This window comes from Microcaecilia unicolor, chromosome 7, assembly GCF_901765095.1.
Source record: "Microcaecilia unicolor chromosome 7, aMicUni1.1, whole genome shotgun sequence".
In the NCBI taxonomy this organism is placed as follows: Eukaryota; Metazoa; Chordata; class Amphibia; order Gymnophiona; family Siphonopidae; genus Microcaecilia; species Microcaecilia unicolor.
The window spans coordinates 190,141,779-190,165,979 of record NC_044037.1 but is presented as its reverse complement, the minus strand read 5'-3'; positions in this window follow the sequence as shown (position 1 = coordinate 190,165,979).

Here is a 24,201-nt window from a genome sequence, read left to right as displayed (position 1 = left end):
AACCCGCTAACTAATACATAAATAAAACCTTACTGGCCAATACCCCCGCCCCTCAACAAACCCTCCCACTCAGGGAGGCTGAAATGAAAAACCCCTCCAATGCCTTGCCCACTGTAGTCCAGAACAATGCTCCTTCTCCCTCACTGCCAGCTGCTGGACAAAATGTACCACATCCCCTGCCACCTCCTGTACAGACAGCCACTTCCGATATAATGAAGCTTGGCAGCGTGCCTGCCACAGGAAGTAACAAAGGGCTGCAGCGATGATATACAGTGTCTCCCTACACCACCCCTTTCCTTTTGGAAACCCTCCATAGGCCCATTCTGCATAAGATAGCTGGTGGAAGAAAGGAATCCCTAATTGGCGGGCTACTGCCTGACAGACTTGTTGATTGAACGGGCACTTGAGGAGGAAGTGGTCCATTGTTTCATCCTCCGTCACGCACTCCCCCCTCGGGCACTTACGATCATTGCTGTTTCTATTTTTCATGTTAGCTCGAACATAAAGCCGGCTGTGGAAAGTCAGCCAGGCCATGTCCGCAATCTTCCGGGGGAGGCGTGATGAATTGAGGAAAGCCAGACCTTCCTCCTGTAGTGGACCTGGGCAGTCCCTCAAGGCTAGACGTGTTGAAAAGTGTGTCTGAATAATGCGGTGTTGTAGCTGCCTCCTGTCCTCCTTCTGGATTTCCTGTACTGTGATACCCCATCTCTTCACCAATCTCAACAGAGGTGAGATGTACTGTGGCAAGTATCCCGCCTTCCCTCGCAGGGGCATTGCCTGACCTCCCCTCACCCAATCCCTCAAGTACCGCTGAAGCCAGGAGGCCATGCAGTCTGCCCAAGCCGGCCTCCCTTCCCGCAAGACCCCTCCCAGATTTTGTTGGAAAAAGAAACAACTAAAATGTACCACAGGGTTGACCATTCCCAACCCCCCCTCCCTTTTGGGCAAATAGGTCACCTCCCTCCGGATAATATTCATCCTGTTCCCCCATAGCTGTTGGAAAAACAAGCTGTATACTCTGGCATGTAACGATATAGGCAGTAAACAGACCTTGGATATGAACAGGAGAAGGGGTATCAGATAGGTCTTAATGACATGCAGTTTTTCCACAAACCGCAACTTATATGATTTCCACTGGGCCACCCTTTCCTCGACTCTCCCCAGCCCCTTCTCCCAGTTGATCGTATCATAGTCCTGTCTGCCTACCCAGAGACCCAGGATCCGTACTTCATCCCTTGCTACTGGGTACTGACTGGGAAGTTTGAAAGCTGGTCTGCCCTGTCCTACCCAAATTGCGGAGCTCTTATCCTGGTTTATCTGGGCCCCCGCAGCCTGTGTGTATTCTGCCATCCAGGTCTGAACTCGCTCGGCTTCCTCCTTGCTACTGATTACTACTGTGACATCATCTGCGTAGGCGACACATCGCCATGTGTGTGAACCCAAAGAGATGCCCTCTAGTTGACCGCTAAACCCTCCACTCAACCTTCTGAGGAAAGGATCTAAGGAAAGGACGTACAGCAAGGGGCTGAGGGGACACCCCTGCCGTACCCCTGACCTCACTGCAAAGCTCTTGCCCACCCAACCATTTATTAGAGTGCTACTCCTTGCATTGCGATACAAAGTCTGGATCCACCCTATAAACTGGTCGGGTATCCCATAGCACCGAAGCACTAGCCATAGGTACTCCTGGGACACCCTGTCAAAAGCCTTAGACTGATCAAGGGTCAGCAAATACTTTCCCTTTGTCCCACCTTGACTCCTTTCCACTATTTCACGGATGGTACAAACTGCTTCCACTGCCCCTTTCCCCTTCACCGAGCAAAACTGTGCTGAGGACAAGAGACCACCCACTGCCCCAGCCAGGCGGTTGTAAATAATCCTGGCCATTATTTTCCTATCTACATTCAGAAGACTTATGGGTCTCCAGTTCTCGATAAGTTCCAGATTTCCCTTCTTTGCGAGGAGAACCAAAATAGAACACTGCTGTGAAGGGGCCAAACGCCCGTTCTGCAAACAATTATTAAAAATTGCAGCTAACACTGGAATCAGGACCACACGGAATTTTTTGTAGAACTCTGGGGTCAGCCCATCGGGACCCGGAGTTGTACGTGCTGATAGCGTATCAATAGCATCATCTACCTCTCCTGTGGTAATGGGCCTAAGCAGTTGTTCCATCTCCCCCTCCGAAACCTTTTCCAAGCCTGGGGCACTCTGCACGTATGATAGCATGAAGTTAGAAACCAAGCTCTCTTTCCCCCACAATTGGGTGTAAAACCGAATGACCCTGGCCTCGATTGAACGTTGGTTCGTCAATCGCTGCCCTGCTTCATCTCTCATAGCATAAATGACCTTGTGTCCTACTGCTACCTTGCAATTCTGGAAAGGATCCGGGGAATACCGATGCCCATATTCCCTTTCCAGAAGCAAAGCAGCTTCAGAGAGCATTTTCCATCTCACAGATAGGCTGCAGAGAATACCTTCTCCTGCTTTAGACTTAGCCTGGCCTCAGAATGACATCCTATAGTATATCTCCTATCAAACTGAGCTCTCTTTTTCATCAAGCACTGCCATTTCCTCCCCTCACCCTCCCCACTGACAGTTTGAACTTCGTGGGTGTGGCTTGGATCTCTTTCAGGGAGAGAAAACTAACAACTTATAGCAGCAGCTTCAGAGAGCATTTTCCATCTCACAGATAGGCTGCAGAGAATACCTTCTCCTGCTTTAGACTTAATCCTACCCACCCTACCCCTCTACCCACCCACCCCTAGAGTGACATGTCTTATATAACCTCCCTATCAACCCACTCATTACTTTACCTCACCCATTTCTATTCTTCTATCACCTTCTCCCACTACTCCAACCAGAGTTACACCTAATCACACTGACCACCCTTCAACATCTTCTGTCCTTCTGTGACTGTTCTCTTGTGCTTGACTGCTTAAATATTTTAAATTTAAATGCTTTACTTTTTGTCTATTAGATTGTAAGCTCTTTGAGCAGGGACTGTCTTTCTTTTGTGTTTGTACAGCGCTGCGTACACTTTGTAGCGCTCTAGAAATGTTAAATAGTAGTAGTAGTATCGATCATATTGCAACAGCCTCAACTGGGCCTGCAAAGCTTCTATCTCTCCCTTCTCTAGATGGTTGGAGACCGCGTGGTCCAATTGCTTACGAAGACGACAGCACTGTGCCTGTAACCCCAGACTCTGCTTCCTGGCTAGGGACCGGAAAAGGGCCTTGACTCGCCCCTTTACCATGTCCCACCAGGCTCCCTTATCATCCATCACCTCCCATAGTGTTTCTTGGTCTGCTAAAAAACCCTCAAATATTTGTCTGTTTTCCTCTACTTCTAATAACTTTGCACTCAGTTTCCAAAATCCTGGGCCTTTCTGCGCCCCTTCGCATATTGTTAAGACTGTGGAAACTAAGGCATGATCTGAATATTCCGTCCATCTATTCGGCTGCCCCTGAAACTTAGCCAACCCGCCTACAAAGAGCCAGTCAATACGGCTCTCCGTGTCTCCCCTTCTAAAAGTGAACCCCTTCCCTCCCGCCACCTCCAGTCTTGCCTGTTTTACAATTGCTGCCAGCTGGAGGCTGTCATAACCCACCTGACGCCTGGACCCCTTTCTATCTGCTTGCTGTAAGACCATATTAAAGTCTCCTCCAAATACCACAATTTGCTTGTATATAAATACGGTTTCACCCGGAGCAACAGCTGCTTGCGTTCCCAACTAATCTGGGGCCCATAAAAGTTAATGATTCGCACTGCTACCCCTCTAATGAAAACGTCTAAGACAACACACCTCCCTATCTCCACCTCTATTTCCCTCGTAATCTCCACTTCTCGGGTGGCAAAAAGAATAGCCACCCCTGCGCATCTTTCTTTGGCCAGAGACCAGAATGAGGGCCCCCCTTTCCAATCTCTCTTGGCCCGGTGCAGGAGCTGCAAAGAATCCAAATGAGTCTCCTGCAACAGGATGCAGTCTACCTTGCACTGGGTCAAATCGCTAAAGGCGACAAATCTAGTTCTCTCTGCCTTTATGCTGGCTACATTCAGAGTTGCAAAGATTAAGGACAAGGCAGCCATGGTTTATTTCTTAAATTTCTTACCCCTCCTCATCTCTTCACCGCAATCCCTCTTCACAGATATTCCTGCCCCCATCATTTCTTCAGGATCCTCTATAATTTCTTCTAATTCCAAATCCTCCCACTCTGAGTCATCTTCCCCGGCTTTCTTTCTACCCTTTTTTTTTTTGGTTTCCTCTGGACCAGCCCTTTCCCCTTTCATCCCTTCCTTACCCTCCTCTATTTCCTGCATGAGGCCCTTCGTTACACTAGTAGGATGTGATGTTAGACTTGGGGGTAACACTGCTGGCTCCTCTCTGTTAAGTCTTTCAGATGATTCATTCCTCGCTCCCCTCCCCTCCCTCCTCTTCTCCTCCAAAACCTCCCTTTGGGGTGGATTCATCTCAAGATCACCCTCTCCTTCACCTGAAACCTGAAACACTGCATATCGATTACTCTGGCTCTTCTCCAGAATATCTGTTCTCCCCGCTCGGGCTAGCCCCCTCCCCTCCTTCCTCTGACCCCCCTTCCCTCCATGTTTCCCTACCAGGGTCCATGCTTCCCCTTCTTTTCCCCCCTTCTCCCCACCTCCTTCTTCCATCCTTTCACAAATACCCCTTCTTTGAATGTGATCCAAACCTGATGCCCTTTTCTCCCCCTTTCCCTTTCCCTTAGTGCCTGCCTCTGTATGAATACCGGTATTTGATTTATCCATTAATCCCTTTAATGCTTCCCACTTCTGTCCTTGTATCCTTGTAGTTTCTGCTTGTGCCCCTTCCTCCCCCCTCCTCTCTCCCTCTACCTGATTGTGCGATGCTTGTGGGCACTTGCTAAAAGGGTGCCCCAAGCCTCCACACAGGTTACAGCGTATGGTAGTGCAGTCGCTGGTGTCATGATCTGCACTACCACATCGCGAGCACTTTAACACTGTACACGACATGCTTAAGTGACGGAAAGATCCGCACCTGTAGCACTGTCTGGGTTGTCCTGCATAAAAGCATTGAATTCGATCCCTTCCAATGTATGCGGCTGAAGGTATATGTTGGGTGACATAGCCTGCCTGTTTTAATTTTACAAGGGCACTCCACCCCCCCGCCCACACACGACTCTGGTCTGGTATTTTGCTTAATGGGGTCCTAATTTCGGCATACCGTCCCAACCAGTATGACAGGTCTGCAGCCATAAGAGACTCATTACGTACCAAAATGGTAATCTGGACTGCGTCCTGTCTACTGATGGGGACAGCCTTAAAATCCACCCATCTACCCTGATGCTGCACCTCTGTGTACTTTTCCCAAAACAGGTCCAAACCTCGCCCTGTTAAGAAACTAATATCATATTCAGGGATTCCCACAGGGTGTATGCATGCATACAAATCTTCAGGGATAAAGCCAAGGGAGAATACCATTCTTAAAACAACCTCTCTAGGTGGTGCTACCCCTGTGCCCACCCAACGCAGCTGGACAACATTTCGACATTTTGGGGTAACACCGCTCCCGGGACCCCGCAACGGACCAGAAAATGGATTTCCCCTTGTCTCCATGTCTGACTCCTGCCTCCCCTCCTCCTTCCCTGTCTCTGCCCCTCCTCCCCGTACTACTGCTGCAAAGGATAAAGGGGCTGATACCAGTATGCTCCCCCCTTCCCCACTCCCTTCCTGCCTTCCTCCCCTCCCCCTCTCTTCCCCTCCCTCCTCTCCCATGTCCACTAACCCCACTATGTTCAGTTCACTTGTGCTGTTTCTGTCTCTTCCCCCTCTGCAATATTCTACTTCCAGTCCTTTGCCAGTTGCTGCTGTTCCCAACCAGCACTCGTTCCCTTGCTCTGCAACTGTCCCACTCAGACCAGGTCTGGGATCTGTCTCCTCTTGTAGCTGACACTCTCCTCCATGCACTTTCTCTGTTTCTGACACTGTCATACTCAGTCTGAGTCTTGGCTCCGCCTCCTGGTGCAGCTGACACTCTCCTTCATGTACTCTCTCTGTATCTGGCACTGTCTTACTCAGTCTGGGTCTTGGCTCTGCCTCCTGGTGCAGCTGACACTCTCCTCCATGCACTGTCTTACTGGGTCTGGGACTTGGCTCCGCCCCCTGGTGCAACTGACACTCTCCTTCATGTACTCTCTCTGTATCTGGCACTGTCTTACTCAGTCTGGGTCTTGGCTCCACCTCCTGGTGCAGCTGACACTCTCCTCCATGCCCTGTCTTACTCGATCTGGGTCTTGGCTCCGCCTCCTGGTGCAGCTGACACTCTCCACAATTCTCTCTCTCCTTTCTGGGACTCCTGCTTTGATGGGCATGAGTTTCTGAGAAGCTCCCTTCTGCTCTTTCTTCTTGTTTCTGAGTGGCAGAATCTATTGGGAGCCCCTGCCTGTCACTGAGCTTCCCCCATGATGTCATCAGCACTTCTGATTGAGATTGGATGGCAGCTCTTGGACAGCCCTGCTCAGAGGTCTGCCCTATCAATTCTGTCCATGAGTGACTGTGGTGTTCCCACGATGTTCCCGCCCTCTGTCCACCATATTTGCTCTCAGCTTCTTCCATCTCTTGTAGTACTCCACTACTCCATTCCTGTACTTTCCCATCCTCTTTAGTCTCTGTCTCCATCTGCAAAACCCCTTGTTTTTGCTCTACTTTCCCTCCCGTTGTTCCTGGTAACTTCTGTACTTGCTCAGTGTGTAGTGATTCTTCTCCTACCTCAGCATTCAAACTGTTCTGATTCTCCTCAGCATTCAAACTGTTCTGATTCTCCAGGCTGTCTTTCTTCTCTGTCTCTCCCAGCAAACCTGAGCTCTTCTCTGTGGGTTCGGCTATGCCCTGCCAGCTCTCTAAGTATAAGGGACGTTTTTGAATTTTTTTCAGTTTCATAGCTCTTTTGTGTTCCAAACTTGCCAGGCTCTCTTGCTGCATGCAGTGCTGGAGCCCCTCCTTATCCACAGTACCTGCCACAACTGGACTAGGAGCCTCTGTTCTACAAGGCTGGTAAGTGAATGGAGCACCTAGCTCTTGGGAATCCTGTAGGAAATAAAATACTGGTGATAACTGGGAATTATTTGTGTCAGTCTTGTCTTTTCCTCCTTCTGGCTGCTGCTGTTTCTCTTCCCCTGCTGTCCCTTCCAGCATAGCCTCTGGGGTGTCTGGAACCACGGAGTCCTGTGTGTCTCTGGGTTCTGCTTCCTGCTGGATCTGGGACTGCGTCTGGGTCTGCTGCATGCGTTCCCTGTTCAGGAAAACCTCACGAAGGGGATTATCTCTGCAGTTCTTTAGTTTTTGCAGCTGCCTTTGTTTTGCTGTAAGCCGCTTCTGGAGCGCTTCAACTCCCTTAACATACTTGTCTCGTGGGCCAGTGGAAGCCAGGTTACACATAGTTTTTGCTAGCTTCAGCCGCTTCCTCAGTACCTCTATTTCACCTTCTACTCGATTCATTTTCTTCACTGATCTAATTACCTCTTCAGGAGTCATATGCTGGGCCTCTTTCTTCTGCCAGGCCCTAGGCCTGGATTCCTTCTCCTCCTCTTCTTCCTCACTAACGTCCTCTTCAGACTCTCCGCTATTCTCTTCCACCACCTCTCCTCTGATACTGGATGCAGAGAACCCTGCTCTGGAACCCGGGCCCTGCCTTCTTGCCCCCTGTTCTTCACCCAGCTTAGGAATGTTATGGCCAGGACTTACAGTCAGGGTGAGCTGGCTCCTCAGCAAGCGCTGCTGGGCTCTGGTCCTTCCTCCGTCCACAGGCCTGGGCTCTCCTGGTTGCATGCTTGGGGCTTGGGTGGAGGAAGCCTCCCCTTCATAGTGTTTCTCAGCTCCAAGTGTGCTAGGCCTTTCAGCCTGGGGCCCTCCTGCAGGGGGGCCCCCTCCCCTCTGCATTGTTCAGCAGCCACAGGGTACAGCAGCTCTCCTTTCAGCACCTCTTCACCACAGGTCTGTACTCTGTGTGTGTGTGTGTGTGTATATATATATATATATATACCAAACTTATGCACAAGGTTCAAACCATAATCCTGGTTATAATTACCATACAATGTGATTTATTAAACAACCGTAAACCATATAGCAAACATTTAACATCTTTATTAAATATTTAAATACGCAACATACAATAACTATGTCTTCCATTCATTTCATTCACTCACATGCATACTCTCCACTTACACCTCTAAAATGTATATATTTTAAATTACAGTGTATACTGAGTTAACAGTGCTACTTTAACTATGTAGAAGCTATAGAATGCATAGATTTTAAGGTGGCATGTTCTGGGTGTGGTTTGGATGGTCCAAAAAGCTATACATTTTACATTAGGAATACACATATTTTAATAAGCTTTTCTGTTGGCCTTTACATCAGAAAAGTATCACCTGTTCGTTTGGGCTTGGGGCCTCTCCCAGTAATTAATGGGATAATTGTGCTTACGACCTACAAAACTGATACTCAAGCAGATCAAAAACCATGAAAATCCTATTAATAATAGTAATCATTTTCAAAGCAGATGGATGTCATAAAATGCCTAAAAAAATCCATCTGCTAAAAATGTCCAAATCCTGATTTTGGAAAGTCAGAATTTGGAAGTTGCACACTGCAGTTTGTCCAAATAGCAGGGGGCGTGATGTGAGTGTGTTTTGGGTGGGACTAGAGAGGGCACAAAAGTAGGACATCCTATGGGAATTTTTGAATGGGAAGAAATATCCATGTCTAAAAAGAAGGCCATTTTTATCTAGATCTGTTTCAATCATATTCAAGTTACAAAGAGTTGCTCTAATTGAGCAGTTGACCACTGGAGGGATTAAGGCATGAATCTACTTAGTGCCTGGTTTTCCTTTCCAGTTTGACCTTCAGGGGAGAGGTAGAGGAAAAGCAACCATTGAGAGATTATGTCAGCTGCAGGTATTATAGCTATTCTGAAGAAAGCAGCAAGCAGTGTAGAGGAGTAGCCTAGTGGTTAGTGCAGTAGACTATAAACCAAAGGACCCATGTTCAAGTTATACTTGGGTTCTTCTTTTTTTTGTTGTTGTTGTTTATAATTCTCCACCTTCCAGAAACAGAAAAATACCTACCGTACCCACATATATAAGACACTTGCAAGCCTGAAGGCTAACGAAGTGGTGTACATTCAGGTACAGTCAGTATTTTTCAGGTCCTGGAGGGATCACATTTACAAAAAAAAGAGCTATAGTGAGGTTTGAACGTGTCTCCCTTGCTTTACAGTTCACTGCACTAATTACTAAGCTATTCTGCTCTGCATAGATATCTGTGTGGCTATATTTTTGAAAATGATGCCAGATAGACGTTCAAGGCCCTGGTTTTTGTTGTTCAAATGTTGGGCGTTTCACTTTGGAAAATGGCTATTGTAGTGTTCCCAGGTATATGTGACCCCTGCAGACATATGAGCTATTATAGTGGTCTACTGTTGGGTACAGTAGGGTTTTGGTGGGTTTTTGAGTGTTCTCAGTGGTGTGCTGGAGCCGGCTCGCAAGAGTCGGTTGTTAATCTTTCTACCGACTTGCGAGCCGGTTGTTAAATATCGGCTCTGGCTCTCCTCCCTCCCTCCTCCCTCTCTCCGGATCCGGTCCCTCACCGACTCCTTGTTCTTCTAATTCTTTGGGGCAGGCAGTCTTGCCTGCCCGCTGCCAGCTGACTCTCCCCCCGCTGCCGATTCGTACTTTAAAAATGGCCACTGAGATTTCCAGAGACAGCCTTGCGAGACTTCTGCTGAAGTCTCGGCAGCCATTTTGAAACACGAATCGGCAGCGGGGGAGAATCAGCTGGCAGCGGGCAGGCAAGACTGCCTGCCCCGAAGAATTAGAAGAACAAGGAGTCAGTGAGGGACCGGATCCGGAGGGAGGGAGGAGAATTCGCTGACAACTCGGGAGGGGGTGGCAGGGGAGAGAAGGGAGTCACTGGGCATGGGTGGAGGGAGGGGAGAGAACTAAGGGTCGTGTTGGGTATGGGTGCATGCAGGGCAGGGGAGAGGAGGGTCACTGCTGGAAATGGGTGGATGGAGGGCAGGGGAAAGGAGGGTCACTGGGTATGGGTGCATGCAGGGCAGGGGAGAGGATAGGAGGGTCACTGCTAGACATGGGTGGATGGAGGGCAGGGGAGGGGAGGGTCACTGGGTATGGGTGCATGCAGGGCAGGGGAGAGGAGGGTCACTGCTGGATATGGGTGGATGGAGGGCAGGGGAGAGGAGGGTCACTGGGTATGGGTGCATGCAGGGCAGGGGAGAGGAGGGTCACTGCTGGACATGGGTGGATGGAGAGCAGGAGAGAGGAGGGTCACTGCTGGACATGGGTGGATGGAGGGCAGGGAAGAGGAGGGGAGAGAGAAGAAATGCTGGACATGGATGGAGGTGAGGGAAGAGTGAGGAAGGAGATGAGTTGAGGGGAAAGGAAGAGAGGAGAAAAACTGCACATGGATGAAGAAAATAGGCAGAAGCTGAGGACCAGAAATGAAGAAGAAAGGAGGAAAGGAAAGAAATAAATGGAAAGGAAGCCCTGGAAACGGAGTTAAGAGGACAGATAGCAGCAGAATCGGATACTGGGCCAGCATGATCAGAAAAACAGTCACCAGACAACAAAGGTAGAAAAAAATTATTTTATTTTCATTATAGTGTTTGGAATATGTTCACTTTGAGAATCAGGTGCTCAACATTAAAAGTTTATATTTATTTACTTATTTATGGCATTTTATCACCCATTAAACATGAATTAGAGTGGCCTAGTGGTTAGGGTGGTGGACTTTGGTCCTAAGGAACTGAGTTCAATTCCCACTTCAGGCACAGACAGCTCCTTGTGACTCTGGGCAAGTCACTTAACCCTCCATTGCCCCATGTAAGCTGTATTGAGCCTGCCATGAGTGGGAAAGTGCAAGGTACAAATGTAACAAAACAAAAAATTAGATTGGAACGTGGGATCATTTAATTTTTTTTCTGGAGGAATGCATTGCCACCCCCCCCCCCCCCCCAGGCTCTCTTCCCCGCTATAGCCAGCTCTGCAATTTGGGAGGGGGGGGAACGTAGGCGGACCGGGGATAGAGACTGTTGTTAACCATTTACCAGCACACCACTGAGTGCTCCCCATACAATATAAGGGGGTAACGGTGAGACCTTTTATGTGACGTCCATTGCAGCGCCCCCTAGGGTACTCTACTGCTCTGCTGGGATGTTTCTGTGGCCAGTCTACTAAGAATGCTGGCCCACGTATATCTCAATGGCTTGCTTTTGTATGTTTTTCCTTGGAGTTTTTAAAAAAATGGTCACAAAAGAAAAACGTACTGAGCACAAAGCATCTATAAAAGTTTAGGAAATGGCTATTTTCAAAACAAAAAGACAAACATTTTTCTGGTTCGACCATCGCTATGTTCACAACTTGATTTTTGGACTTTTGCAGCAATACAGAAAATGCCCCTCTAAATATTGCCACCAAAGGGACAATTCTATAACATAGGCACTTTTATGTGCCCACAGTGTGTAACTTACATAGTGGGGATTTCCAACGGGGAGTAACTCTGACATTTAGATGTAAGCGTAAATGTCAGCTCTATGGCTGGCATAAGTGCTTTCGTCTAATTTTTTAAGCGTGTATAGTCCTGGTTAGACTAGTTATTTTATATAGCACAGTAAGTGCCTATTGGGCCTTTTTACTAAGCCATATAGGCGCCTACATGCGCCCTTTGTGCGTCAATTTGGAGTTACCACCTGGCTACCGTGTGGCCCTTGCGGTAATTTCATTTTTGACACACGTCTGCTATGCGCGCCGGAAAATATTTTTATTTTCTGGCACATGGGCGGTAATCAGCATTTTACACACGTAGACCATTACCGCCCGGTTACCGCGTGAGACCTTACCACTAGGTCAATGGCTGGCGGTAAGCTCTCAGACCCAAATTGGACACGTTGCAATTTTTATTTTGCCGCATGTACATTTTTGGCAAAACTTTTAAAAAGGCATTTTTTACAGGTGCGCTGAAAAATGATTCTGTGCACACCCAAAACAAGCATCTGCACTACCGCAGGGCATTTCTCAGTGCACCTTTGTAAAAGGGCCCCTATGTTCTTTACAGAATACGTGTAAGTGCTGTTACTTTACAGCATACTTGTATACTTGGTACCTATAATTAGGCACCAATTTATACAATTGCCCTTTATATTCTTTTCTAGACCCCTTAGTTCCAGTCTTTCTTTTCTGCTTTCCTGTAGTCATAAGAACACAAGCATTGCCATGCATTTGTTCAGACCGTAATCGGCTAACGCCGTTAACGGTTATATGTAAGCCACACTGAGCCTGCAAAAGGTGGGGAAAATGTGGGATACAAATGTAACAAATAATAATAATAATACTGGGACAGACAGATCAGTGGCGTAGCCAGACTGCCAATTTTGGGTGGGCCTGAACCCAAAGTGGGTGGGCACAAAATTTTCTCTCTACCCCCCTCCCCCAGCAAAATTTAGTCACACTAATCAGATGCATTTGTCACACAGGGTAAATTGCTGCTTTTCAGTGCATCAGATTTCAGACGATTTATTTAATAGCCTAACACCCTTTTCAGTGAGCTTTCAGAGGCCAAAACCTCCTGCCTCAGGTCAGTATAATGCTGTTACGGTATCCTCGCCTGACCTAAGGAAGGAAGTATTGGTCTCTGAAACTTTATTAACACAGGTACCATATTACTTTATCCTAAATTAAAAATAAAATTATTTTCTTTACCTTTCTTGTATGGCCATTTACTTTTTCTCATTGTGTCGCTCCCAGTCTCTAGATTCTGCTTTCCTTCGTTTTCGCTTAACTCTTCTGCCACGGTTTCCTGGCCATTTCTCATTTTTCTCTCCTTTTTCTTTGCTTTCTTCAATATTTTTCTGCCTCTCTCTCTCTGTCCAGATTTAATTCATTCTTACTATCCATTCTTTAATTTCCTTCATCTACTTATGGCTTTTCATCTTTTTCTCACCCTTGTTCTCCCCATGCCCCTTCCTCTTATTATCCAGTCTTTCACTACTCCTCTTTTCCATCCAGCAGCTCTCCTCTTTCTCTCCCCATCCTTACAGTGTCTCCCCTCTCTCTCCCCATCCTTCCAGTAGTCTCCCATCTTTCTCTCCCCATCCTTCCACCCATCTAATGTCTCTCTCTCTCTCCTTCTAACCAGTGTCTCTCTATCTCTCTACCCTTTTCTGTTCAGTGTCCCTTCTCTCTCCACATCTTCCAGTCTCTCCCCTTTCTCTCTGCATCCTTTCATCCATCTCCCCTCTTTCTTTCTTTCTTTCTTTCTTTCTTTCTTTCTTTCTTTCTTTCTTTCTTTCTTTCTTTCTTTCTCCATCCTTCCATCCAGTGTCTCTCTCCCCATCCTTCCATCTGTTTTCCCTCTTTCTCTCCCATCCTTCCATCTGTTTTCCCTCTCCTGATTCAGGCCTGCCAGCCCCAGCTCCCATTACCAGCCACTGCTGCTTTTCCTGTTGAGCAGCAGGGCCAGCGCTATAAAAAGAAGCGCTCAGCTGACTGAGCTGAGCGCTAATGACAAAAAATGTTGAAAAAAAAAAGCACGGCACTGCAGCAGGCAGCCTTGAGGCATTGGCTGCTGGACAGCTTTTGACTTTTTACAGATGGACCATGCATATGCAGTCCATTAAGGTAGCGCTATACAAATGTTAATAATAATAATAATTTCTAATAATCTTTTACTATTGCTTTCAATAGCATTTAATGTTGTTTTGGTTGTACTTGTGACTCCGCCTACTGGCTTCAACCCAAAAATATAACCGGCTAGATAGCATCATTCGCCCGTCTTCTCATTCTAACCTTCTTGCTTGGGCCACACACAACCAGAAAGGAAAACCATTGGCAGTACCAAACCGATGATAGGCGGAAGCATCAGCAGTAAATGTTTAGAGGCAATAACAGTAACTAAATTAACAACCCTTTCTCCCCCCCACCCCACCCCCCTAGAAAAACTATAGGAAAACTCCTTCAACAGTTGCTTAAGAGTACTGTGTACTAGGTAGTCTGGTTTGAAAACGAGCATGAGGCCCAAATGAGGTGAGGAGGAGAAGAAGAGAGAAAATAGTCGGACCTGGGACTGGTAGGAAAAAGGAATTAAGCCGTGACTGGGAACATACTATTAAGTATACAAACTGAAACCTTAGGACAGAAAAGTACACTTAGAAAGAGAATGAAACCTGCACAGATATCTAAAATCTTCAAATACTGTTCTAGTAAATATATGGTATAAAAAATAAAAACAATTTTACATCATCTTGATGATTTTCTGTCATTAGTCTTCACAGTTCACACACTACTATAAATAACTAAAGCAACCAAAGGACTTACAAAGTGCGGTACACTTCTCCGCCGGAGACTAAACGGCATCTTAGAGCACACAAGAAGAGCAGAAGCCGCGGCAACAAAAATTGCAAAACTGTTAAATAATCAGGTTCAAAAATAAAGAGCACAGCATTTCCAGTGAAATCACAGCAACTGATGCTTTTCCTTCACAACCACTTTCCACCAACAACAACGTTCATTGGTCAGCAGTCTCCCTTTCTCCAATCACCACCGGCATCAGCCTCGCTGTAGTTACCACACTGGTTTGAAAAGTTTTGAAGTTCTGAGTCTGTCTTCTCGTGTAAGGACTGGGCTGGATCGGAGGAGCCTGCAGAGCCAGCAGCCGATGCCTCAAGGCTGCCTGCTGCGGTGCCGTGGGTTTTTTTTTTTTCTACAGCTGACTGAGCTGAGCGCTTCTTCTTTTTGTAGCGCCGGCCATGCTGCTCAACAGGAAAAGCAGCAGTGGCCGGCAATGGGAGCTGGGGCTGGCGCGGGCCTGGAAGAAAAGTGGGCGGGCCAGAGCTGAAATTGGGTGGGCCAGGCCCACCCGTAGCTACGCCCCTGAGACAGATGGTTCATCAAGCCCAGTTTCCTCTTTTCAACAGTGGCCAATCCAGGTCACAAGCAACTGACAAGATCCCAAAACAGTAAAATAGATTTTATGCTGCTTATCCAAGAAATAAGAAGTGGATTTTTCCCAAGTCCATTTTAATAATGGCGTATGGACTTTTCCTTTAAGAATGTATCCAAACCTTTTGTAAACCCTGCTAAGCTAACTGCTTTTACCACATACTCTGGCAATGAATTCCAGAGTTTAATTACACATTGAGTGAAGGAATATTTTCTCTAATTTGTTTTAAATTTACTACTTAGTAGCTTCATTGCGTGCCCCCTAGTCTTAGTATTTTTGGAAAGAGTAAACAAGCGATTCACATACACCCATTCCATTCCACTCATTATTTTATAGACCCCTATTATATCTCCCCTCAGTCATCTCTTAACTCTTCAAATAAATAAATTGTTGTAGCGCTGGAAATGACAGCACGGTAGGGGTGGGAAGTACTGCCGGGCTGCTGCGGTGGTACTTCCAATATAGCAAGCGGTAACCGCCACTTAGTAAAAGGAGCCCACAGTGTCTAAAATTTAAAGGAGCAAATATATAAAAAAAAACAAAATGGCCCAGGCAGCCTAACCAAATCACTTAGCTAAAGCTTGCCACTCATCTGACATTCAAGCGTCCCTTGATGTAGCCCAAACCGAGCCTTTAAAAAGTTTTGGTGACACAATTTATCTCACAGTTGGTTAAAAAATTGTGTGCAATGATTATAAGATAAATTAGGCTATATTTAGGCCGATTCTGGTCTGCGCTATGTCCATAAAAGAATATGAGCACACTCAAAAAATATTTATTGTGTTGTTTTGAGTAAGTGAATTCTCTGTTATACACAGCCACTCTGTGGATTTCTATTTAAAGTGACTGCTTCTCTCAATTCTTGTAGCTATATTACATATGGCATAATAAGCACCCTGTGAAAGTATGTATAATAGAACATCTTAGTAGTTTGCGCAGACAACTCTTTCTGATTTGCGTTTTACTATTCTGAAGGTGATGTCTTTGCCTCATGGTGGAAATGCCTCAGTTATTCTTCTATGGAAGGAACAAAGATATATTTTTGAATGGGGGACTTTTAGATCAGGAGGGCTGAATAGGGAGGTGGAATGGGCCAGTCTATTATAAGACTTGTACTGATTGGTCTGCTTGAATTTTTATGTCTTCTAAAGTATTTTAAACCAGATCGAAGCTGGGCATTTTCTGTCAGTTTGTAGTTTTCAAACCCAGTAGCTCTGTTATTGCTTTATTTAATTGATATATATTTTTGATTTTGTGTTAATAAAAATTTTTGTTTTTTATTTTTCAGTTTGGATTATTAGACCCCCTGAGGAAGCCAAAGTTTTGGTGAAACCTGGATCCTGGTTGGGGAACATTTGATCTATACTTGGATACTAATTGTTCTACACTTGTTCGGGCCTACCTGATAGAGTGAGCCTGCTACATGTTGGAAACATACTTGTCAAGCTAAGTACTTTTGTGCTTTAATATTACTGGACTATGCTGGATCAGAAGATTTATGTGGCTTCTATGTATAATTCCGGAAGGTGCGATGATTGAGATAAGGGTGCCTATATGTGTTTTTCAACATAAAATTTAGGGAACTGTGTTATTTCTGAGCACTTTTCACAAACAGACTCACAGAAACAGAAGCCTGCCCTTGCAGATCAGCAACGCGGTCGTGCTGGAGAAGAGGACTTCGGCTGGCGGGGGTTGGGGACCCCCATCAGCAAAGGTACTCGACGGCGGTGGCGGGAGAGGGTTGGCGGTGGCAGGAAGAGGGGGTCGAAGGGGTTAGCACCGGGGAGTGGTCGTAGGTGGTGGTGGTGGCGGGGGGGGGGGTCAAAAATGGCAGTGGGGGTTAAAATGGTGGGGGGGCGGTCGGCGGTGCCAGGGGGGGGGGGCTAAAATGTGCCCCCTCACCTCGGGCTCTGGATCTCCCTCCCGCCGAAGTCTGGCTATGCCCCTGCCTCTTAAGGCTAACAGGCTTTCTCTATCATCATTGTCACTAGCCAGGAAGTATATATTAAGCTGGCTTCTTCATGCTCTGGGAAAATGATACTTTTCCATGCAGAACTTGCAGACTTTTTCCATACACAGGACATGCTTCCTTTTTCACTTCATGGCTGCTGTTTCAGTAGTAGCGTATGCCCTTCTGGCTGACTTCAAGCCTCCTGAAATCCCAGTGCGCTTGCGGCCACCTGTGCTCTGACTTGTGCTGGGACAGTTGCTGCACTTTTTCCTCATCGATCATGCCTTTCATGTGCTTAGAGGCAACCTGGTTTGCACAGCATATTGTGATGGCATCATTCAGGTTTAGCCTTTTTGTCTGGAGGAGCTTCCACTGCGTAGCATCATCCCTGATGCTACTAACAATTCTATCATGTAAGACTGAGTCTTCTAAACTCTGTACTCGCATGACTTTATTAAACGCTTAACTTTTGCTACATGTATGTCAAAAGATTCTTTGATTTCCTGTAGCCTGTTATTCAGGGTGTACCTGTCATTAGTCACATTTGTTTCTCCAATGTAGTCATTTTCAAAAGCATCCAGAATTTTGTTCAAATCAGTTTTGTCTGACTCACCTGCTTATTTTCGAAAGGAGAAAAACGTCCATGTTTGGGAGATGGGCCTCCATTTCCCGTGGGCGGCCAAATCGGTATAATCGAAAGCCGATTTTGGTCATCTTCAACTGCACTCTGTCACGGGAACGAATAAAGTTGACTGGGGCGTGTTGGAGGCGTGGTGAAGGCGGGACTGGGGTGTGGTTATCGGCTGAGCAGAGATGGGCGCGTTCGGCCAATAATGGAAAAAAGAAAGGTGTTTTTAGCAAGAATTTAGGACACTTTTTTTGGACCCTTTTTTCTCAAGAACAGGTCCCAAAAAGTGCCCTAAATGACCAGATGACCACCGGAGGGAATCGGGAATCACCTCCCCTGACTCCCCCAGTGGTCATTAACCCCCTCCCACCAAAAAAACCCCCACTTGCAAAAACCTTATTTCCCAGCCTCTATGCCACCCTCAAATTCCGTACCCACCTCCATGACAGCAGAATGTGTTCGATCCTCTCACAGCCTTTCCCTGGGTCAGATGTGGCTCTCGGGTGCACTGCAGGGTCACATCAGCATTGCATTGTGGTGGGTGTAGGGTATTGGGCTCTGTGTTTTCACTAGCTTGTGTTAGAGTCTCATGATGTTGGTAGTTGGTAGGCTCTTCTCCCATGGTGCTTTTTCCTCTGCTCACTGGGTCAGAGTGTGCCCTGTTTTGTTTCCGGTAGTCCACGAGGTAGTGGCAATTTTTGTAAGTCTGTTTGAGATCCCTTTCGTGTGTTAGCCACGTTACAGAACTTAGTTCTTACCTTGAATGTTGCTGAACGAGGGCATTGTACACCATTCTGCCAGCTCTGAGCTACTGCTAATCTTAGTACCAGGGAGACTCGTTGCCAGTGTGGCACAACCTCTGATCTGCAGTTAACTGTGAGTAAACGCGGTTATTGAAATAAAGGACATTTTCAGCGAGATTAGTCTTACGGTGTGAACTGATGTGCCAAGGTTATACAGCAGCAACAAGTCCTGTCCCTGGAGCACTTTTAGTGGGTAATGCAGTGCACTTCAGGCAGGCGGACCCAGGCCCATCCCCCCCACCTGTACCACTTGTGGTGGTAAATGGGAGCCCTCTAACCCCCCCCCCCCCCAAACCCACAGTACCCACATGTAGGTGCCTCCCTTCACCATTAAGTGCTATGGTAATGGTGTTGAGTTGTGGGGAGTGGGTTTGGGGGAGATTTGGGGGTCTCAGCACCCAAAGTAAAGGAGCTATGCACCTGGGAGGTAATTGAATGTTTCTTCCTATTTTTTTAAGTGCCCCCTAGGGTGCCCGGTTGGTGTCCTGGCATGTGAGGGGGACCAATGCACTACGAATCCTGGCCCCTCCCACGACCCAAAGCCTTGGATTTGGTCGTTTTTGAGCTGGGACACTTCGGTTTCGATTATCGCTGAAAAACGAAAACGCCTAGCTCAAACAAATGCCCACATCTCAAAAACGCCCACATCCAATGCATTTGCCTGGCACAAACCGTATGTTCGAAACTAAAGATAAATGTCCATCTTTTTCGAAAATACGATTCGGCCCACCCCTTCACGGACCCGTTCTCGGAGATGGACGTTCTTACACATGGGCGTTTGCGTTCAATTATGCCCCCTCTCACTCTCGGAGATCAGAGTCGCATTCCTCTCATATGTTTCCACGCATGCCAGGAGAATGGAAGAGGGTTTTTTAAAATCAGCTATTCCTCCGGGTCAGTTGTAATTTCACAATAACATCACTGGCTTTTGAAATGCTTAAAATTAAAATTATTGAAGCTCGTAGCAACAGCAGGAAGTGATGTATTCTACCTAGGTGCACCCTCCATAAAGGGATTATAGAGACTTATACAACATCAAGCATGAACTGTCACATTGCCCCCTCTCTATCATTGCGCTCTAAGACTGACATGTTTTTCTACATTCTGCCCTTTGCCTATGCTCACCTGCATTCCAGTCAGAATTCTGCATTCTCTATCCTTGCTCCATTGTTATGGAACTCGCTCCTTAGGCACCTCCAAGTTGAAATCTCCCTAGCTAAGTTTAAATCTGGCTTTAAAACCTTCTTCATCACTCAGGCTTTTGGTGACTAAATCCCAGATGGTGCAGGAAGGATTAGTGAACACAATGGACCATTATTTTCTTTTTTTTTCCTCTCTATTATTTTCTTTCTACCTAAGCTTTCATTGTCTTATTATTTTGCAAACCTCTGTTATATACCATGAGTGGCAGTCTATTAAGACTTGCATGAGAATAAACATAGAAGCTGCTGAGTGGTGCCATTCTTTTTTTAACATGTTCTTTTCTGAAATTGCTGTTGCCACTAGATGAGCCTGCAAATACTTGTGTATTTCCCAGCATCCTTAAACATAGTTTACAAAAGCTCTATATTCATCAGAGCCTTTTGTGAAATAGTAGGCCAATTGAGAACATCTCAACTTGTATATCCCAATTCCCACCTAGGTGTCCTATGCAAAATGGAACTTCATGTGTCTCCAATGCATGCAGATTTATCTCATGATTATTTCTGGCACAGTCAACATATGCACTGCTTCTATTCATCGGCCTAACCCTTTCAGTGATCAAGCCCAAAATAAAAGCAATAAAATATCTGTGTAACAGACACATCAAAGAACAGTGCAATTATAGTCCATAGCATGTTAAAATAATCTTTGCAGAATATGTCTGTGGAAAAGACATACAACCAGTTACGTACTGCCATTTACAAAGCCACTTACACAGTCATTCCTCACGCTGAATTTTTACTATTTAAATTATACTTAGAAGTCACCTAGGGGGTCTTTTATGTAGGCGCGCTGACGTTTTTAGCGTGTGTTAAAAATAGGCACACGCTAAACACTAAAGATACCCATAGGAATACATTGGCATCTTTAGCATTTAGTGCGCACCTATTTTTAATGCGCACTAAAAATGCCAGCGCACCTACGTAAAAGACCCCCCTATTGACTTCCTTCATATATTCCATGCTTCAGTATGGAGAGTGCAACGTTTCTGAAAAACTGTGATTCGGGATGTGCATTCATGTGAAAACAAGATGATAAACACAAAGGAAAATGTGCTTGCATTTTTGTGTTCAAACAAACCACTCCCATTCCCATTTCATTTTTCTTTTCTTTTTAGAAACAAAACATAGGCCATTCAGAGAGTCAAAAAATGCCAATGCCCTTAGGAGTTAATTTTATAGCAGGGTGCCTAGGTTAAGTGAAGAGGGAGGCACCTCTTTTGGCACTGGTTTATAAAGACAGGTGGAGGGGCAGTTTCCAAGTTTATTAAAGGACTTACTAGCCCATCCTTCAATGGGTATGTCTGAGTGGCTTACCTACTACATAGGGGGTAGGGAATGTGTGCAGACAACAACAACAACAGTGAGGGAAAAAGGATAGAATGACAATATTTGATAAGATAGGGGGGAAGGGGAAATACACTTGGGATAGCACCATGATCATGTCTCACATTCAACTTACTGTTAGATTAGCATGCAGGAAACCTATTGTCACGTGCCAACCCTTTAGTAAAAGGGCCCCTTATTTCTGTATTTTTACTGATGGGCTATCGCAGGAGCCCTTACCACTGCCTCAATGGGAGGCAGAAAGTGCAACCCACAAAATGGTTGCTCTGCAAGTGCAAACTTACCGTCTGGCCATTTCTTTTTTGGCTTCTTTACCCTTCGCAGTAAAAGGGGCCTTGGCAGTGTGGCAAAAACACACACTGCCACTAACGCAAGGTTCCTTTTACCACAGTTTCTGTTTAAGGGTTGTATTCTACATATTTTGAGTGCACTTATTTTCCCATTGTTTGGTACACTTACACCTGTTCTTAAGGAGGTGCAAATATCTGTGCTACGATTATTCACATAGGCACATAGATAAGCTTATTTTAGAATCTACTCTAGTACCTGTGAGCTCCGCCCATCTCTACCCAAACTCCTCTGTTTAGAGCAGGTGTAAGTGTCAATATCTGCAAGGTAAGCACAGTTTCTGTGTCTTTGTAAATTAGCACCAAAGAAGGCACCTGCCTGCCCTCTGAAGCCAGGTGCCCAGTTATAAAATGTTCCTCAATATGTGCATATGTATTGGAGAGGCTGAGTAGGTAACACGCTTCTCAGAGCAGGGGCGTAGCCAGACACCCAATTTTGGGTGGGCCTGGGCCCAAGATGGGTGGGCAGAAGTACTCTACAAGTGATTTGGTCTCTCCTTCTCTCACCTGCATGCCATATGATCTCTCAAACATCACCCCCTCCACTGCATACCTTTTTAATAGCAGATTTTCACAGACAGTGAGCAGCAACTTATACACACTGCTCATGTTGGCCCCACAGCCTTCCCTCTGATGTAACTTCCTGTTTCCGCATAGGCGGGAATACATCATAGGGAAGGCTGTGGGGCTGGTGCGAGCAGTATGTATCAGTTGCTGCTCACTGCAGGCGAAGATCTGGTATTTACAAGGTATGCAGGAGGGACAGTTGGGAGTTTTTTGGCTGGTGGGGCTTGGGGAATCCCTGCTAGCACATCATAGATGTGCTGCTACTGGGTGAGCCTGAGCCCAAAATGGGTGGGCCTGGGCCCACCCGAGCCCACCCTTGGCTACGCCACTGTCTCAGAGCCTTACAATATAGCTGGCCTCTATTCCAGAATCTATAGTATGTTACAGACACTGTACCTAGTTGCTTTTTATACTACAGGCACTGAACATGTCTCCTTGGGCTTAGAAGAAGTGACTTGTAATAGAGGGGGGGGGGAGGAGGTAATTGTGATATGGCAATAACTAAAAAACAGTGCTGAAGAAAGACCCTCTGTTTCAGTCCTTAACAATTCTATCATTAGACACAGTCTCATTGATGTTGATGGAAGTGTAATACCAGACCAGGATTACACTTATATCCCAAAACCTGTCCATCTGTCTGTGAGTTCAGAAAATAATTCTTCCATATATTGTTGAATTGGTTGTTTTTAAGTTGAAAACATCTCCTGTGTTGATAGTGGCAGCCAGTGGTGTGCTGGAGCCGGCTCGCAGTGGCTTGCAAGAGCCGGTTGTTAAATTTTGTACAGACTTGCGAGCCGGCTCTCCTCCCTCCCAATCCGGTCCCTCACGTCACCAACCTGACTCTTCTAGTTCTTCGGGGCAGGCAGTTTTGCCTGCCCGCTGCCAGCACTGACTCTCCCCCGCTGGTGCTGCCAGTTCGCGCTTTAAAAATGGCCACAGAGACTTCCAGAGGTGGCCTCGCGAGACTTCTGCGGAAGTCTTGAAGGCCGCTCTTGTAAGTCTCGGCAGCCATTTTGAAGTGTGAACCGCGCCAGCGGGAGAGAGTCAGCGCTGGCAGCGGGCAGGCAAGACTACCCCGAAGAATTCGAAGAGTCAGGTCGGTGACGTGAGGGACCGATTCCGGAGGGAGGGAGGAGAATTCGGAGGAGGGAGGGAGGAGAATTCGCCGAAAAATTCGGAAGGGGGTGGCAGGGGAGAGAAGGGAGTCGCTGGGCATTTGTGGACGGAGGGGAGAGAAGGGTCGCTGGGTATGGGTGCCTGCAGGGCAGGGGAGAGGAGGGTCACTGCTGGACATGGGTGGATGGAGGGCAGGGGAATGGAGGGTCACTGGGTATGGGTGCATGCAGGGCAGGGGGAGAGAAGGGTCGTTGGACATGGGTGGATGGAGGGCAGAGGAGAGGAAGGGAGAGAGAAGAAATGCTGGACATGGATGGAGGGAAGGGAAGAGTGAGGAAGGAGATAAGATGAAGGAAAAGGAAGAGAGGAGAAAAACTGCACATGGATGAAGAAAATAGGCAGAAGCTGAGGACCAAAACTGAAGAAGAAAGGAGGAAATGAAAGAAACAAATGGAAAGGAAGCCCTGGAAACGGAGTTAAGAGGACAGATAGCAGCAGAATCGGATACTGGGCCAGCATGATCAGAAAAACAGTCATCAGACTACAAAGGTAGAAAAAAAATCATTTTATTTTCATTATAGTGTTTGGAATATGTTCACTTTGAGAATCAGGTGCTCAACATTAAAAGTTTATATTTACTTATTTATGGCATTTCATCGCACATTAAACATGAATTAGATTGGAACCTGGGATCATTTAATTTTTTTTTCCTGGAGTAATGCATTGCCCCCCCCCCCCCCCCCCCCCCCCCCCCAGGCTCTCTCCCCAGCTATAGCCAGTTCTGCAATTTGGGGGGGCATAGAGTGGGACCGGGGAAAGAGCCTGTTGTTAAACATTTACCAGCACACCACTGGTGGCAGCAAACTGTGTTCATTGATAACACAGAAAAGTAACAGTGGCTTAGTTTTCCCCTCCACAGATGCTATCGAAATTTGTATTAAGTGTGAAAATTTTTTTAGATGATATGTTTCAAATCCAGCTAGCCCAGTAACTTCCATTTATCAGGTTTCTAGTTTTGAAGTAGTGCAGTCTATGTTAAGGAGCTTCTCAAACAGAACTATCTTCTCCGTTTTGTCAGGTCACATGTATGAAGATGGAGTAGGAAATCATGTACTTTTGTAAATTAAAGTTATGGTAGAAAAATATTTGCAAGTGTGATTTTATGATATAGACCATCACTACACTGCCAAAATACAAAATAGGAAGAAGCACACCAGTTGCTGATAAGCTCATA